The sequence below is a fragment of the Pipistrellus kuhlii genome, unplaced genomic scaffold, assembly GCF_014108245.1.
Source record: "Pipistrellus kuhlii isolate mPipKuh1 unplaced genomic scaffold, mPipKuh1.p scaffold_m20_p_15, whole genome shotgun sequence".
NCBI classification, from domain to species: Eukaryota; Metazoa; Chordata; class Mammalia; order Chiroptera; family Vespertilionidae; genus Pipistrellus; species Pipistrellus kuhlii.
This window is the reverse complement of record NW_023425460.1, coordinates 29,868,275-29,884,509: the sequence shown is the minus strand read 5'-3', so window position 1 is coordinate 29,884,509 and position 16,235 is coordinate 29,868,275. Positions and strand designations below refer to the sequence as shown.

Here is a 16,235-nt window from a genome sequence, read left to right as displayed (position 1 = left end):
CTCTTCTAGGAGCTTGGAATACAACAATGGCTAAATGCACAAAGACTCTGTTCGTTTGAACTTACTTATTAATGTGGTTAACAATAACACATTAGCAAATAGTATAAAATATGTCCAAGTATGATCATTGGTAGGAAGAAAAATAAAGCATAGTAATGAGGGAGAGTATGTGTATGACAGAGGAGAGGTTCTTTAGAAAGAATAGCCACAGCTTTTTTTGAGAAGGTGAAATTTGGTGAGGCCTGAAGGAAATGAGAGAACTTACCATGCAGATACAGAGGGAAGAGTGATCAGGACTAGAGGACAGAGTGCCAGGGCCCTGAGGCAGGAATGGGTTTAGCTGCATCTTCAAAGAATATCAGGGAAACCAGTATCTAGACTAGTGTGTGGGAAAGGGGAGGAGAGGTGGGAGCTGAGATTGCAAAGGTAGCTGAAATCAGGTCTTAAGGGTCTTGTCGGCCCTGCTAAGGTCTTGAGATTTCACTCAGCAAGTGAGGTGGCAAGCCTTAGAAGATTTAAAGTTGAGGTAAGGCCTTATCTAATTGCAGTTTCTTAAAAGATTACTCTGATACTAGTGTTGGGGAAGGCAAGGATGGAAGCAGTGAGACCAATTAGGAGACTGATAGCATCATCCAGGCCAGATATGGGGGTGGCTTAGACTAGGGTGGAGGTGGTGAGAAGCAACCATACTCTAGATATAATTTGAATGAAATGCTGACAGGATCTGTGGATAGAATGGGGGTGTTGTATAAAAGAGAGTCAATGATGATTCCAAGTTTTGAAACCTGAACCACTGAAAATTTGAGCAAGAGTGACAAAGGGCTGAGTAAGGATGGAGAACACAGAGTTTTGGATGTTTAGCTGATTTGGGTTTGAAGTTTGATATGCATGTTATACATCTAAGTAGAGTAGGCAGTTGAGGTTCAGGGGAGAGGTAGAGGATTGGAAATATAACTTCAGGCATCATCAGTATGTGAATGATATTTAAAACCATGGGACTCAATGAGATCATCTAAAGAGGGGGTATAGCTAGGAAATTTGTCCAAAAATGATCCCGGGCACTTTATTACTTACAGGTTGGATAAACAAAGGGAGACTGAGAGGAGTGGCTGGTGAGGTAGGAGAAGACCCGAGAGCGAGCGATGTCCTGGAGCCAAGCAAGACACCTGGTAACAGAGCCTGACCAGCTGTGCAGTGTGGTGCTCATGTGTAGAATAAGACGAGGACTGAGAAATGACCACTGAATGCCCTTTTAAGAAAAAGTCTTATAAGGATTTATTTGATGGCAATTGCAGGGAAATAAAATTTCAACTGACTAGGAAAAAGTGCTCTGGAGAATGGCAGTTTTGCAGCTTATTTTATACATAAAATCAAAAGACGAAACTTAAGAAGGATTACATGGAATTCATTGGTGGTAGAGTAAGGAGGCGGGAGAAAGCAAAGCAGGGGAGTCTCTGAGACTGGATAAAAAGCAAAGTGGAGAGACACATACTTCTTTTCCACTGGTGGGCACAGGATGGTTAACCTTTACAGCACAGAGAGATGGTATGGGGCCACAAGATAACACTGTGCTCTCTTGTTATCTTGTGCTGTGACTTCGAGGGGTCTGGAAAAGACAATTACTCTGACATTTCGAAGGTATGTTATCTTAGATGCACAAAGAGAAGTGACAATTTCAAAAACAAAGACTGACCTCTGTCAGGAAACCTACAGGCCTAGGACGGCGAGACTACCCACCCACCATGACCTGCTCTTCATTAGGGAGTTTTACATTCAGACCACACGATGTCGTTCCTTTCCACCTCTGAGTTTGTAAGGCTGCCATGTGGCTTTCCCTGAGCTTGTTGGGTTTAGTATGTGGCCCCTTTTCTGACAACAGCAGCAACAAGGTCACTGGTGAGCTTGGTAAGAGCCGTTCTAGTGGGAAAAGAGGATGAGATCCTAATTAAGGTAGGTTTGAAGAAGAGGTAAAATGAAGAAGAGGATGCAGAAATACTGAGAGTGCAGACAACACTTCAGAGGCATTGTGCTGTAAAAGGAGCAAAGAGTAGCATGGCAGCTTGAGGGAGAAGTAGAAGCAAGGCAGGCTCTTTTAAGATGGGAGACCTCAGAGCTTGTTTGTATGCTGATAGGAATAATCTACCGGTAGTATAGAGGGAAACACAGATGGTTCAGAAAGAGAACGTTAATTGCAGAATCAAGCCCTTAATAAGTCAGCAGGTAATGGAATCTGGGCAAACAAGAATGGGATAGCTTTGTAGAGGAGCACAGACAATGTTTCCTTCATGGTAGAAGCAGAATAAACGGCCAGAGATGTGAGTTAGGATGTTGTGTAGTATAAGAAAAGGCTTCAGCTCTACTTTTTCCTCCACTTCAACTAGTCAGAGACTCCATGCCTCATGACCTTCATCAGTAAGTACATTCAGCCATCATATACGGAAAGTTTGCTCTGTGCCAGGCATGCGCTGGCCCTCTCCTGTGTCACCCAAAGAGAGTCCTCCTGCTTGTTATTGAAATGACAAGCCTAAGACTCTAGAGAGAACCTTGAGATGATCCACACAAGGTTGAGTAACCCTCCCCAGTCAGTTTGGCTCAGTGGGTGGAGCATCAGCCCTTGTACAGAAGGGTCCCAGGTTTTCAGTTGCAGGCTCCACGTGTGGGAGATGTGTCTCTCTTACCCTGAGGTTGCTCGCTGTCTCTCCCCCTCCCTCCCACTCTCTCCTAACATCAGTGGAAGATACCCTCGAGTAAGGATTAACAAAAACAAACAAAAGGATGATGATCCCTTTTAATATCCAGCTCCCCTGACTGGAGAGAGACTTTAACAGCCTCAGCTTTTTACCACCACATTGCCTCCAGGGCTGTTATAACGATCTCAACAGACCTCAAGGCTTGGAGGCATCAAAGTAGAAGCCATGCAGCAAGGCCCACATTTGGGGTTTCACGCTGTGCTGACTCAGGGCTTCGGTGGGATGCTGCTGGATGGGCTGTTCCCACACTCCAGTCACTGGGACTAGAACTTTTTAGGCAGGAGGAAATGTTGAGATTTAATCTGACTAATCTTTATTACTCAACCGCCTTGGGACCAACCAGTCCTGCTCGAGAGCCTAGCTCTTTGATGTTTTTGTCATAAATCAATGAGCTGGCCTACAAAGTAACATCAAAGAAGACCCACTAATGAATTCACCGTTATCATTTCCAATCTATGGCTGCCTTGGAAAGTCTCCACCACCACCACCACCACCACCACCCTGGAAAAAGGACCACAGCCAGAGGAAGAAACCAAGGGATGGATTTGGAAATCATGGTATCTAGAAAGAGATGAGAGAAAAAATGAGCTTCTGCAAACTGCAGAAAAGACAGGAAGAGATCCAGCAAATCTCAGGAAAATGAAGAAAAATCAGGGAGCCAGGAACGTTCTCAGCCCTTGGGTCTGGAAGGAAAACAATTACATGCATGCTTGAGGGGGAAACTGTGGTCTGGAAGGTTATGTGGTATCTTCCCAGAGCACATTGCGGGGACTAGAAGGAAGTGTATGGTGGGAAACAGTGTCTCTGGAGTCAGATGACATGGGTTGCAACCTCCCGCTCTGCTATTCACCATGTTAATACAAGTCTCCATCTCTCTGAGCTTCAGTTCTCTCTCATCTGTAAAACGGTGGCAATAAGGGTCCCTCCCTAGACAGGATCCCTTCAAGCAGGGGGAGCTTTGTCTGGATGTTACCTGACTTTTCCAAATCTGGCCTTTCAAGAGGAAACCAGGAAAAGATTTATGGAGATGACTTGCTGGAGATCTTCCCACAGTGACATTTCTTTCAGGCCCAGCAAGATTTCCTAACACACAGAAAAGATCAACAGGCATGCTTCCAGCTCAGTGAGCACCTACTGTGTGCCAGTCAGAAAGATGGCCATAGGGTGTTTCCAATTCTCCTAGGATAACACAGTATAATGGAGCGATGCCCAGGCTCTGCGGTACGTGCTGAGGTGGAAATAGTTGCCTCAGAGTTGGGATTCTTTTCTGAAAAGGTTTTACTACTGCCTGGCATTTGAGCTTGAACTTCAAGGTCTAGTGTTATATACCCAAACAGACAGCAGAAAAAGAAACAGGTGTGTGTAGCCAAGAAGGCATGAAAATTGCCTGGAAACACAGAACCTCTGGAACCTCAAACTCAAGAAAGCAGCTGCCGGGCAGCAATAGGGATGATTTAGGGGTGATTACAAAGGCCCCAGAAACATGCTGAAAAACAGTATCAGAGCAGCAGACCACGACACATATCTGGAAGGGGAATCACTAGGAGGTGACTAAGTTTCCCTTTCTTAACTTTATTCATAGTCTGTTTGTCTCTCTCCCTCCCTCTCTCCCTCCCTCTCTCCTTTTCTCCCTCCCCCCCCCCATCCCACCCCCCACCCCCCCTCCCCGCCCCAGAGGAAGTGAAGTGTGAGGCAAGTTTCTGTAAGAATTCGCAGCCACTCCAGGAGAAACTGCAGATACTGGGATGACAATAGGGGACTCTTAGTCAAAAACCTACCTGTCATTCCAACAGCCACTGTGCTGGGTGCCAGGGAGAGCACCCAAAGGCACAGGCCATGTTCTAACAGTGGCTCCAGAGTAACAATCGTCATATGATTGATGGCAGGCTCTCACTTCCATACCACACAGACTGGCACAAACACACCGGTCACGTCAAACCGTAGCCAGCTGGGCGGGAACCCCACGGCTGCTGATTAAATGGTGGAAATTCTTTGAGAAAGTATATATAGGCTTGGGCACAGAGGGTAACAGATGCTTATAAAGCATCATTCATTATGAGAGCCAAAAGGGAGCCTGGAGTTCAAACCAATTTCACCTGCAGAACCCTTTGTTCAAACAAAACCTTGCATGAAAGTCAGATACATAAAACAAATCAAAGAAAGTGGATTTGGGTGGAGGGAGGCAGAACTTACCTGCTCTACCGCCCCCTCACTCCCTACAAAAGCCTTGTGACACTCCCCCCATGGGCTTTCTAGGGTTCAGAAGAATGTGTTTTTGTTTAATCATCAAAGTAACACATGCCTGTGATTTTAGAAACATACTACAAGGCTCACAATAAAACACAAGAGTCCCCTGCCTCCTCTAACCTACGCCTTCCTACTTTTAGTCATTTTTCCCCTGGGAGAAATGCCTTTTCACTTGGTTGGCTGTTTCTGCTTTCAATCCTTCCAGTAGTTTTCTTTACATTGCTAATGATGTGTGTGTAGTTCTATTTCTTGACTTTTTAACTTTAGAAACCTTGTCCTGTTTTCTGTAAGGACAGAGAAGAACGGAGCTCACCCTGCAACCCTCCCCTTCCCATGTAGTTTGCAGCACCGTTTGATTTTTGTCCAAGTAACACATGAAATTGGTTTGAAATTCCAAGCAGGACCAAGGGCTTATAAAGAAAGACAGCAGCCCTTCCTAGTTCTTCCTCCCTCTCATCCATCCCGTTCTTCTTCCACCTGAAGTAGGCTGGCTCTGGGAAAAGCAAACTTCTCTGTTTACTTCCCCTTCTTGTGCTTCTCCTATAGCAAACAATGTCACTTGTCATGTCTCCCGCTTGTCTTGCCTGCTACATTGGAAGCTCAGGCGGGGAGCTTTGCTATGTTCACTGATGAATCCCAAATGTCTAGAATAATGTCTGGCTCAATAAATATTGGTTGAATTAAAGCAAAACTCTCTGGAAAAAAGGGAGAGAAAGAAGCAGGGTTCCTTTGAGTGGTGTTAAAACCAACCATTTTACATCTGATTTGTTCCATGGGAAGGAATGTATATAAGTAAAAGTATTTATTTTATAGGAGATACACCATTTTTCTGGGCAGTGGGAGAGGCACAATAATAAAGACCTCAGTTCAGACTTACTGGCCTCGGACAGGTTGGTCCAATTGCCTGGGGAGGAACATAGCTGGGAAGGAAATTAATGTTGAGGGAATGGCCTTTGTCAACCCCCCCTCTTCCAAGGACAGCTCCTGCTGTGGAAGGAGAGGCCTGAGTGCTTCTCCAGGGGTAGCAGCCACCATGAGAGCCAGAGGCCATGGGCCAAGGCCTCGGCAATGGGCACTGGGCACTGGTGGGAAGGAGAGAATAATGCCCTGAGCCCGCCCACCTTCCAGAGGCATCTCACAATCCATCAGTCCCGGGAACCCTTTCTTGTACCATCCCATTCCCGACTCAAGGCTTTGTAGGCGCCCTTCTTAGGGCCTCTACCTTACCGTGCTCTGAGTGGTCACCTCCTATAGAGCTTTGGAAATTCCTGACCACTGGCAAGGTCATAGGGCAGGTTCCAGGACTGGAACGTTTCCATAGTCTTCCAAGTTCTGTGAGCTACTTCACCATTCCCTGCCACTGGGTCGTCTAGTCCTGCTTCTGGGCCCCCTGCTGCCTCCCTGTACCTATAGCTTCCTTCCCTAAAGCTAAAGCATATAGCTCCCTCTTCACCAAGGCCACACACCCATCTATTGTTCCAGAGATCCAGCCCATCACCCCCAGGCCCTCCTCACCACCTCTCTCCCTCACACCCCCCACGCTAGCCACAGCCATATTGGACTTCTGTGTCTCCAATGCTCTGTAGAACTTTCTAGCCTTCCTTCATACATGCTCTGTCTGGGATGTTCTTCCCTCCTCGTCACCTGGATAACTCTCGTCAGATATCAATGTAAAATTTACTTCCTTGAGTAAGTACAGTTCTTCTTTTTCCCCTATATTTTGTTTATTCTGATTATATTTGTTAAAATGTTATTATTTGTTGAAACTATAATAAAAGTTGAGACTTGTAAAAAATAAAATAATAAGATTTGCTTCCTTGGGGAAGCCTTCCCTGGCCTGTTAGTTGTGGTTAGAAGTCCCTTTTATGAGCACCCTATGTGTACCCTATAAAATAATCCTATTTTCTAAAATTTATTTGTCTGTCTTCCCTTATTAGAACACTAGAGGCCCAGAGCACAAATTCGTGCATGGGTGGAGTCCAGCCATCCTGCTCTGGGGGTTGGGAGGGGGGCAGAGCTGATTAGAGGTGGGGCTAGCCAGAAGGAGGGGAGGTTGGCCGGCCCCACCCCCCTAGTTGAACTCAGAGTCAAGGGAACAATTTTTATATTAGCCTTTTATTATATAGGCTAAGCCCCTCAAAGGCAGGAAGTATGTCTCCTTAACTGCATTCCTAGTGCTCAGACTAGTTTCTGGAAAATAGCAGGTGTTCAATTAATATTTGTACAGGAAAGTGGGTGTATTTACAGGAAAGGGAATGAGTCCATTCAGTTCTTCAACCTTGAGCCTCCGGCAAGGAGAGACATGGCCCCATTCCTAAAGGACTTTTCAGTCTTTTTGGGGAAACTCACATAAAACATGACACAATGAACAACTGGCAGGTGCTCCCGTGACCCATAGAGACAATGAGTGTTGAGAGAAAGCTGAGAAGGGAGAGGTCCCAGTGGACTGGTGACAGAGTCTTCCCCTGGCCCAAGGGACCAGAGGAAGTTTCCAAAAGATGAGGTGCTTGATATTCAGAGGCTGGCAGGCAGGGATGGACACATGGGCAGCTGGAAGGTAAGGACGGTGTATCTGAAACAGCAGGCCATGCTGGCTGAGCTGAACTACTCCACAGAGAAACCAGGCTGGAGATAATGAAAAGCCATTAAAGAGAAGCAATGGGGGCCTGCAAAGGAGCCAAGACAGTGAGGGCACTAGGAAAGCAGTGTACTGGGACGGGTCACCTGGGAGCATCCTGGGATGGGTTAGAGGGGAGAGGCTAAAGCAGGAAGAAAAGCTACTGTGCTCACCCAGGTGGTGGGATGGGAGGCGCAGGTCACTGCCTAGGAATGAGGGCAAAGGAACAGACTCAAGAGACATTTTAAATGGAATCACCACAGGCTGCTGCTTCCAACTGAGCACAGGAGATGAGGAAGGGCGGGGGAAGACAAAGAGGATGCAGGACTGCCCATCCATCTCATGGCTGGGAGACTCCCTGGTCAGAAATCACAAAGGCAGACTAGGAAACTCTATAGATGCCAGAAGTAAAGGGATTTTTACTTACATGATTTTTTAGGGATAAAAAGGACTGCTAGACTCTAAGTTAAGATCTGGGAGGTCTCTTTATAAAAGGAATAGTTAATGCCGTAAGAATGGGTCACTTGACCTTGGGAGCTAGGAGAAATGGACCAACACTGTCTAGCCTTGGGCAAGATAGTGCCACTGAAGTCAGACACCTCCGATCAAATCCCAGAGAGTCACTTACTAATGGAATGCCCTTGGGCAAGTTAATTAACCTAGTAGAGCCTAGGTTCCACATCGGTAAAGTTGGGATGATAATACCTAAGTTGAAGGATTTTTTGTGAGGAGTAAATAAAATAACCTCTGAAAACAGCCATGTATGACTCCTAGTCCATAGCAGGTGTTCAGCAAGGGTAGTCGATGGTGAGAAGAAGTCAATGCAAGAAGAGAAGATGGCAGCCAAAACCGGTTTGGCTCAGTGGATAGAGCATTGGCCTGCAGACTGAAAGGTCCCAGGTTTGATTCTGGTCAAGGACATGTACCTTGGTTGTGGGCACATCCCCAGTAGGGGTGTGCAGGAGGCAGCTGGTCGATGATTCTCTCTCTCATCGATGTTTCTAACTCTCTATCCCTCTCTCTTCCTTTCTGTAAAAAATCAATAAAATATTTATTTTTTTAAAAAAAAGAAAAAGAAAAGATGGCGGATGGAGGCCCAGGATCCTGGAGAATTCATCACAGAAGCCCAAGGAAGCAAAGTCCTCTGGAAGGTAGATTCCTTGAGGACACGCCTCAGGCCCAATCCAAGCACACCCTGCAGACCCGTCCTCTGTGGCTGCCACTGGCCAGCAGGCTCCCTGGTCTCCTGGTCCTAAGCAAGGAGCAAGTGATTCTCCTTGTGGAGTACACAGTGGGGGGTCACTCCTCCTCCTCCTGTCCTCCACCCCCCAGCACACAGCCCTTGGTGATGTGGGATGGCAAGGCCCGCATCCACACTATAACATGCCAGAATCAAAAAGGGGACCCCCTGCTGAAACCGGTTTGGCTCAGTGCATAGAGCATTGGCTTTCAGACTGAAAGTCCCACGTTTGATTCCAGTCAAGGGCATGTACCTTGGTTGCAGACACATCCCCAGTAGAGGGTATGCAAGAGGCAGCTGATCAATGATTCTCTCTTATGGATGTTTCTAAATTTCTATCCCTCTCTCTTCCTCTCTTTAAAAAATCAATAAAATAAATGCGCCACGGTTTGCCGCTCTGTTGACTGAGTTTGCCGACCACTGGGATAAGGGCTTAATCACAAGGAACAACAGCCTGTAATTATTGGAGAGTCTAGGTCAGTGGTCAGCAAACTCATTAGTCAACAGAGCTGCAGTTTGCCAACCACTGCCCTAGTTCAACGTCTCCTTTTACTCAGAGAGGGGCAGGCACTCATACTGGGCCACCCAACAAGCTGAGCTCCTCCTGGCTTAGTCTGCCCAGGCAGAAACCCCCAATACACCCTCCACCCCGTAGGCAGGGATGCTGACTACATCATAGCTGAGAGGAGGACTCCGGGGCCCCCAGGACCACTGTAACCCCAATTACCAGGTAGTTGACGGCCGTCCCAGCATCCCTCGACCTGGCTCCCTGCCAGAGCCAGGTAGCTGTGCCCTGATGTCCAGGAAGCCCTGGCCGGGCCTTGGTGCCTGCCACCTGCTCCCGGAGCGTGGAGGTCTGGGCGGACAGCCCCCGTCCCTCCTCCAGGTTATTTATAAAGTGTTTTCTGGCGAGTCAGGTGCCCAGCCCAGCAGAGACTGTTCCCTCAGAGATGCTATAAATGACCTGGGCTCTGCAGCCCCACCCCAGCCCTCAAGAGCTCCCAGTGGAAAGACTGGGACAGGGAGCTGGGACCAGCGGGGTCTGTGGGGCTGTCCTGATGCCCCTGCTCATGGCCTGAGCCCCCAGCCGGCTTGTGAGCCCAGGCAGGCTAGTCTTGTGGTGGGAACAGGTGGGAGAACGCCAGGCAGGGGAAGGAGGGCCTGGCCAGGTACTCTCGACCGCACATCCCTTGCCAGGCCGTGCAACTGCCCTGCACCTTCCCAAACCAGACTGACAGACAGACAGACAAGCCCGAGAAGACAGCTCCCACCCCCGCACCCCACGCTGGCTGCTCCCACCTCTCTTCCTGTGTGTACTGCTCGCCACCTCCGCCAACAGCCCGGCTATTTATATCGCTCTGCAAAGAGAGTGCAGGCTCCAAGCCTCTCCCTCTTCTGCTCCTGGCAGCACTCTAATTACTTCCTCCGCTGGGCGCCGCCTGCCTGCCAGGGCACCCTGGCTGGGCCACATAAATAGCTGCCCCTGAGCTCACACCCGGCTTCCCTGGGAGGCCGGAGACCAGATGCCCCCGCAGGGAGCAGGAGCCTGACCAGCCTGCAGGGGCTGCCCCCCCCCCCCCCACACACACACACACACACACCGTGCAGCCCTGAGAAGCTGCACGTCCCTTTTGAGCCTGAACTGAGGGCACGTGGAGGTCTCTGGAGCCCACCCTCTCCTCTGCGGCCCGGCCACAAGCCTGGAGGAGCCACGTGTGCGCCTGGCACCCTCCTCAGGCGTAGGGAGGGCAACAAAAGCAGAAGCCCTGTCCGCCCTCGAGGGAGACAAACACACAAACAATTCGTTATGCAGCCAGAAGAATGAAGTCAGGGCTAAATTAAGGTACAAGCTGTGCACTGTGCCTCCGGGACCTCAATTCCTCCTCCCTACTTCATTTTTCTTATTACAAAAGCAATTCATATTCGTTTTGGGGGGAAAAAAAATTATAGATGCAGATAACAAAAGGAAAACTAAACGGTGTATTCGCTGTCCAGCCACCCAAGGACAGCCTGGCCATACCTGGAACTGACTTTTAAAACAGGGCCAGGGTCAGGCCTCCGAGCTCAGGGTCCCGGACACCCTCAGCCTGCCTCCAGCGGTCACTGCAACGATCACAACTTACAGGAAAGGATAGGAAAGTGTCAAGGCAAGAGAATATGGAAAGGATGGCATGTTTATGTAAATAATAATAATAATAATAATTCAAGAACTATATAAATGCCGAGAAAATGTCTGAAAGGATACAGATCAAAGGGTTGGCTCTAGTCAGCCTCAGGAGAAGGAGTAGGATGAAACACACACAAAATACTTCTTTTTCTTCTAGAAATTTCTTTAATTGAACTGTTACAATAAACAGACACAATTTTTTTAAATGAATGTTTTCTTTTTCTTTTTTTAATATATTTTATTGATTTTTTACAGAGAGGAAGGGAGAGAGATAGAGAGCTAGAAACGTTGATGAGAGAGAAACATCGACCAGCTGCCTCTTGCACACCCCCTACTGGGGATGTGCCCGCAACCAAGGTACATGCCCTTGACTGGAATCGAACTCGGAACCTTTCGGTATGCAGACAGACGCTCTACCACTGAGCCAAACCGGTTTCGGCAACAGACACAATTTTTAAAATGACCTTAAAACAACTGCTCAATAAATCATTTCCAAGTTATAGTATTGTATTATCTTTGCACTTAGAACAACCTCATCTTCAAACTAAAGGGAGGTATAGCGGCTGTAAGAAAACAGTGTGGCAGTTTTTTCAAAAGTTAAACATAAACTCACCGTATGACCCAGCAATTCCACTCCTAGGTTATATGCTCAAAAGAACTGAAAACAGGTACTCACACAGACACGTGCTCCCAACGGTCATAACAGCGCCCTCCACAGCTGTCCAAAAGTGGGAACAGCCCGCCATCCATCCGTGGGCGAACAGATAAACAAGCCAGTATATGCATGCAGTTAGAAGGAACTGAGTACTCATTCATGATGCAATTCGGATAAACCTCAAAAGCACGTTAAGGGAAAGAAGCCAGTCGCAAAGGTCACCTATTGTACGATCCCTGTCCTAAGAAGTGGCGGGAATAGGCAATCCATGGGAAAGGCACGCAGATTGTGGTTGCCGGGGGATGGGGGAGGGGAGGAAGGGAAGTGATTATTACTTAGTGGACACAGGTGTTCTTGGAGAGAGAAATTTTGAAACTAGAGAAGGGTGGTGGTTACACAGCATTGTAACTGCACCAAACGCCACTGAATTGTGTACTTTAAAATGGTCAATAGTGCTATGTGAATTTCACCTCAATTTAAAAAATACACACACTGCCCTAACTTGTTTGGCTCAGTGGATAGAGCGTTGGCCTGTGGACTGGATGGTTCCAGGTTCGATTCCAGTCAAGGGCATGTACCTTGGTTGGGGGCACATCCCCAGTGAGGGGTGTGCAGGAGGCAGCTGATCGATGTTTCTCTCTCATCGATGTTTCTAACTCTCTGTCCCTCTCCCTTTCTTTCTGTAAAAAATCAATAAAATATATTTTTTAAAATAAAAAAATTAAAATTAAAAACACACACACCAATGAGACATTTAAGAACCCCAGTCTCACTGTGCCTTCACCCGGACCTGCTCTCCCACCAGCACCGCCTGAGGGTCATGAAGGAGAATCCCTCCCCTGCCCCTGGCAATGCTGAGCCGCAGGCCCCGGGGCCGTGATGAGGTGGAGGAGGATGTGAGGGATGAACATATGTCGCTGAGTGAGAGAGGGGACAGCAGGGTCAGGAGTGGGAGGTCAGAGAGAGACAGAGCAACTCGGCATCACCTGTCAGCATTTTATTTAAAATTGCCTCTCTCCAGAACCTTGGGACTGCCGCCAGAGGTCAGTACTAGTACCCCTTTCTTCAGGCAACGAAAGGAGGTTCTCTGTGAGTCAGAGGCAGGGCTGAGACTCAGCCTGCGGAGTAGTCGGGAAACAGGGCACAGCCCCGGAGACACCCTATCTCCAGCTGGCTGGATAAAGACATGGGGATGGAGAAGGGGATGGGGGAGGGTGGTGCCCAGCCTGGGTGGTGCAGCTTGAAGCAAGATGGAGGGGCTTGTCCTATGTCCATAGTCCCACCTCCCCTCCGGTGGAGCTCAGTGTAACCCTCTGCTGGCTGAGACCTTCCCTGTACTTCATGGTGAGGGTCATGTTGAAGGCTTGGGCTCTGCTCTAGTCTTCATGGGTCTAAACTCTGACTCAGCAGGCTAATGGCTCTGTCTTGTGGTGCTTCCATTCCCTTCAATGTTAACTGGACATGATGATATGAGTTCCAGCCAGGTAAGTCTCATAAATGAGAAGAGGCCCTAACTGGTTTGTCTCAGTGGATAGTCAGCCTGCGGACTGAAGGGTCCCAGGGTCCCAGGTTCGATTCCAGTCAAGGGCATGTACGTTGGTTGGGGGCACTTCTCCACTGGGGTGGGGGGGGGGGGTGCAGGAGGCAGCTGATTGCTATTTCTCTCCCATCGATGTTTCTAACTCTCTCTCCCTCTCCCTTCCTCTCTGTAAAAAAATCAATAATAATAAAATAAAATAAATGGTTTAGCACCATCATAGCTGTACTTGTTTTTAGCCAGCGCTCCTGGGGCTCATGGGCAGAGCCTCTCAGTCCAGGCATGTCTCCTCTGCAGCTGAGGGGAGCCCCCTGGTTCCTGTAGATGCCAGTCAACTTGTCAGGAGGCCATGTGTGCCGGTCCAGGCACGAGCTCACCGATGTTTCTGGGCCCCGCCTCCTCTGGCAACCCTTACCTGCCTCCCCTCGACACTGCTGTGTGTGGCCTTTTCTTCTTCTCTTGAGAATCAAACAGTTCAAACCCAGATGCCTGGCTCTTCATAAGGATTCAGACAGGCTAATTTCTAATAATAAAGGTCTAATGACACCTGTGCCAGGTTTTACAGTCTACAAAGCATTTTTCCAGATATTATCTCATGTGGTTCTTACCAAAACCCAATGAGGCAAAGACCACGGTTTCCTATAATACAGGTACAGATTAGCTATAGATATGCAGATACAGACCACCCAGGTAGAGTGCTTTGTTCTAAAATCTACTTTGTCTGGTATTAATGCAGCCATTCCAGCTTTATTTTGAGTAGTGTTAGTGTGGTATATGTTTTCCATTCTTTCAGCCTTAATATATTTATATTTAAAGTAGGTTTCTTGAAAACAACAAAAATGGGAAGACAACTTATGAATATTTGCAAACCAGGTATCTGAGAAGAGGTTAATATTCAAAATACAAGACAATCTCTAACGTATGTTTAGACTATGTACGTTTAATGTGATTACTGATATAGTGAGGCTGGAGTCTCATCTTGCTATTTGTTTCTTGTTTGTTCCATCTGTTTTTATTCCTTTTTCTCACATTCTTTTAGATTATTTATGATGATTCAATTTTTATCTCCTTCGTTGGCTCTAAGCTTTTACCATTGAGTGGCAGCTTTAGCATTTATTACATACTAGAGGTCCTATGCACAAAGATTCATGTAAAAATGTGCCTTCCTGCCGAAACCGGTTTGGCTCAGTGGTGGAGCGTTGGTCTGTGGACTGAAAGGTCCCAGGTTCGATTCCGGTCAGGGGCGTGTATGTTGGTTGCGGGCACATCCCCAGTGGGGGGTGTGCAGGAGGCGGCTGGTCGGTGTTTCTCTCTCATTGACGTTTCTAGCTCTCTGTCTCTCTCCCTTCCTCTCTGTAAAAAATCAATAAAATATATATTTTTTTAAAAAATGTGCCTTCCTTCCCCTGGCTGCCGGTACCGCAGAGCAGCTGGAGCATTGTGGAACTCCTGCGTCCTGCCCCGACCCAGTGCCTTCATATGCAAATTAACCTGCCATCTTTGTTGGGTTGATTTGCATACTCACTCCTGATTGGCTGGTGGGCACCACAAAGGTACAGTCAATTTGCATCTTACTCTTATCACTTGAATCTACCTTCAAGTGGTATTTTACCACTTCACATCAAGTATGAGAACCTTACAGTAGTACATTTCTGTTTCTCCCCTCCTGGCCTTAACCCCTCTTCCTGTGCCATGACCTAGAAACTCTTGTAAGCAATAAGCAGAGATAATCAATGACCTGGGGTCACTAAACTTTGTGGCCTAATGTCCAGTGTCTTGAAAACCATAGTTTCATCTATTTGGTCAGTTTGTTTGTTTTTAATTGTTTCAGGTGAAAGAGTAAATCCAGCCCCTGTTACTCCCTGTTGGACACAAGCAGAAGTCCCCAGTGTGTCTGTGAGGACACCAGGACTCAGGGAGACAGTAAGGCCAGACAGGAGTCCAAACAGGCAGGTCTCCCACACGAGACCTGGTGCTCACTCCCTGCCGGCTACTCCTGCAGGAGCCGCCCTGGAACAGCAGAAGGAGCTGGCGGAAAAGCAGAAGGAGCTGGCGGCAGAACCCAGTGCACTTCTGCCACTGCTGCAAAAGCTGCTCACAGCACTGCTGCTTGGCGGGAGCCAGCGCGATCATTCCTCTGCATATGGTTACCTACTAAATAGCAACTTTCAGCATCTTTGAAGCCTCACCTCAGATGCTCCCTCCACATCTTCAGAAGCCTCTGTGATATTTTCCTGGCCTTTTACCAGGTGTGTCTGTCTGCCCGGAAGGGAGAGTCTGCCCGGGTGCTGGGACCAGGTACCCACAAAATCACTCAGTAATCCAAAATAGGATGTGACTGGCAGGCTCCCCCACTTACCCTTCCGTGAGTATTTTCTGGTTTAATCCAATGACTTAGAACTGCAGCAACTCTGGGATGCACATGTGGGAATGTGTGTGTTGATTTGGAAGCTGAGGGATGGGGCTCTTTTTTTTTAATATCTTTATTATTTTATTTATTTATTTATTTAATATATTTTATTGAGTTTTTACAGAAAGGAAGAGAGAAGGATAGAAAGCTAGAAACATCGATGAGAGAGAATCATCGATCAGCTGCCTCTTGCACACCTCCTACTAGGGATGTGCCTGCAACCAAGGTACATGCCCTTGACCGGAATCGAACCCGGGACCCTTCAGTCCGCAGGCCGACGCTCTATCCACTGAGCCAAACCAGTTTCAGCAGGACAGGGCTCTTTTTAATCCCACTATTCAACTTGCTTTGGTGCAGGAATCTATTTAGCTTAAAGGAGAGGGGGAGAGAAACTGGTACTTTCTTTAAAATCACCTGGGGCCACTGGCTCAGGCCAGTCTCCAACCAGACTCTGATGAGAGAGGAGAAACTAGAACAGCCTTTACTCCCACCCGCCTCTGTCCTGAGGGCCAAGAGGAGCTGGGAGCTCAGTTTTTTGCAAAGCCATCTCCTCCACCACGGACCCCAGAAACGCTTTGTTTGAAAAATTAGTACTGACGTCCACTCCTACCC

The 16,235-nt window shown here is 47.8% G+C and overlaps 1 long non-coding RNA gene across 1 annotated transcript; it reads right to left on the bottom strand.

The window, feature by feature from the left end:
- Nucleotides 1-13,667: 13,667 nt before the first annotated feature.
- On the bottom strand, nucleotides 13,668-15,223 carry LOC118719370. Its single transcript, XR_004988108.1, has 2 exons — nucleotides 14,789-15,223; nucleotides 13,668-14,336 (listed from the first exon to the last, which is right to left on the bottom strand). It is a non-coding gene; the product is annotated as an uncharacterized LOC118719370 (long non-coding RNA).
- Nucleotides 15,224-16,235: the final 1,012 nt, after the last annotated feature.